Source organism: Rutidosis leptorrhynchoides, chromosome 8, assembly GCF_046630445.1.
Source record: "Rutidosis leptorrhynchoides isolate AG116_Rl617_1_P2 chromosome 8, CSIRO_AGI_Rlap_v1, whole genome shotgun sequence".
In the NCBI taxonomy this organism is placed as follows: domain Eukaryota; kingdom Viridiplantae; phylum Streptophyta; class Magnoliopsida; order Asterales; family Asteraceae; genus Rutidosis; species Rutidosis leptorrhynchoides.
The window spans coordinates 337,015,546-337,018,129 of record NC_092340.1 but is presented as its reverse complement, the minus strand read 5'-3'; positions in this window follow the sequence as shown (position 1 = coordinate 337,018,129).

The window sequence follows — 2,584 nt, the reverse complement described above, 5'->3', positions numbered from 1 at the left end:
GTTGCATTGCTCTATCAACTGAAAAGGTAACACTCTCGTCCTCTATACTTAGGGTCAATTTCTTACCGAACACGTCTATCATTGCTTTAGCCGTGTTTAAGAATGGTCTTCCAAATATGAGAGGAACTTGAGAATCTTCTTCCATGTCCAGAACAACAAAATCTACTGGAAATACTAAAGTACCAACTTTAACTAGCATGTTCTCCATTATCCCTCTAGGATATTTTATTGATCGATTGGCTAGTTGTATACTTATTCTTGTTGGTTTCAATTCTCCAAGGTCTAGTTTAGTGTATAGTGAATACGACATTAAATTTATACTAGCACCTAAGTCTGCCAATGCTTCTATTGAACTAAGACTACCCAGAAAACATGGAATTGTGAAACTTCCTAGATCAGATAGTTTTTCTGGTATCTTATTCAACAGCACTGCTGAACAATTAGCATTCATAGTAACAGCCGAGAGTTCTTCCATTTTCTTTCTATTTGAGATTAGATCTTTTAGAAATTTAGCATATCTAGGCATTCCTGAAATCACATCAATGAAAGGAAGATTTACATTTATTTGTTTAAACATATCCAAGAATTTGGATTGCTCGGCTTCAAGTTTTTCTTTTTTCATTTTACTCGGGTAAGGAAGTGGTGGTTGGTATGGTTTAACATAAGGTTTATCCTTAACTGTGTTATCTTCATTAACCTTTTCAACTACCGGTTCTTTTTCCTTATCTTGTTCAGGTTGTGGTTCTTGTGGAGTAGGAATAGCTTCATCAGAAGTTACAGGTATTTCAGGTGGTTTAGGTGTTGTACCACTTCTTGTGGTAATAGCTTTAGCTGTTTCAATCCGGGGGTTAGCATTTATATCACTAGGTAGACTTCCCGGTTTTCTTTCACCTATTAACCTTGCTAGGTTACTTACTTCTTGTTCCAAATTTTGAATAGAAGCTTGTTAATTTCTAAATGCTTGAGCATTTTGTTCATTAGTTTGTTTTTGAGATGTGAAAAACTGCGTTTGAGTTTCAACTAGCTTCGTCATCATATCTTCTAAATTCGGCTTTTTATCATCGATTTGTGGTGGTTTGTTTTGAAAATTAGGTCTTTACTGATTGTAAGTATTATTGGATACTTGTTGATTGCTAGGACCTTGTTGGTTGTTGTATGGAATATTTCGGTTATAATTCTGGTTTTGATTGTAGATCGGTCTTGGCGGTTGATAATTATTCTGATAATTATTTCCAGGCCTTTGGTTTATGTATGAAATATTCTCTCTTTGTTCCATTGTTAATTCAATACTGAGACAATCTTTTGTCAAATGTGGTCCTCCACACTGCTCACAACTAATTCGTATTGAGTGAATATCCTTAGTCATCTTTTCCATTAGTCTCTCGATAGCATCTATCTTTGCGGAAATGGAATTTAAGTCATGGCTAGAATCGGCTCTAGCTGCTTTAGATGATCTAACGATATCTTTTTCTTGGTGCCACTCATGTGAGTGGGAAGCAGTGTTATCAATAATTTTGTAAGCATTAGTTTCGGTTTTCTTCATAATAGAACCACCAGCTGCTATATCTATGTCTTTTCTTGTAGCGATGTCGCATCCTTGGTAGAATATTTGTACTATTTGACAGGTGTCTAAACCATGTTGCGGACATCCTCTTAATAACTTTCCAAATCTTGTCCACGCCTCATATAGAGTTTCATTTGGCTTCTGTGTGAACGTAACAATTTCTCCTTAAAGTCTTACGGCTTTAGATGCCGGAAAGAATTGTTTAAGAAATTTTTCAACTAAAACATCCCATGTATCAATCACCCCTTCAGGTAACGATTCCAACCAATCTTTGGCTTCTCCCTTTAAAGTCCAGGGAAATAACATGAGATATATCTGTTCATCTTCCACTTCTCTTATTTTAAATAGTGTGCAGATCCTATTAAAGGTACGAAGATGTTCATTTGGATCTTCCTTCGGCCCACCACTAAATTGGTATTGATTAGTCACCATGTGTAGAATTTGTCATTTGATTTCATAATCTGGCGCATTGATGTCTGGATGAGTAATTGCGTGACCTTGGCCAGTGCGTTTAGCTCTCATTCGGTCTTTCATACTTAAAGGTTCCAGATTTTCCATGATTGAATTTGTTGAATCCGAATCACTAGAGGATTCTGATTTAATGGTTCGTTCCTCAACAATCTCTGTTTGAATGATTGGTGGTTCCGGAGGAAAAATTAATGGCTCAGGATCTATGAATCGTCCCTGAATATTCTCCGGATTCTCAATTGTGAGATCGGATTCAAAAAATGGATTATCGGAAATTTGAATTGGAGTACTTGGTTGACTGGATGACGATTCTAAATAAAAATCAACGGTGGTAATATTTGCTAAATGTCTTGATCTAGTTACAGGTGGTGAACGTCTTGCTCGGTGCATTCACTGAATATCCTATTAGTTTTTAAAAGGAAAGAAAAATTATATAAGTTATCCAATTAATAGACTTTTCTGATTTTGCCCACATTTCGAATAGCCAAAAGATGCAGCAGAGGGGCAGGATTCGTTTGGTCTCAATATAATTGAGGACTGTTTGGCTCCAAT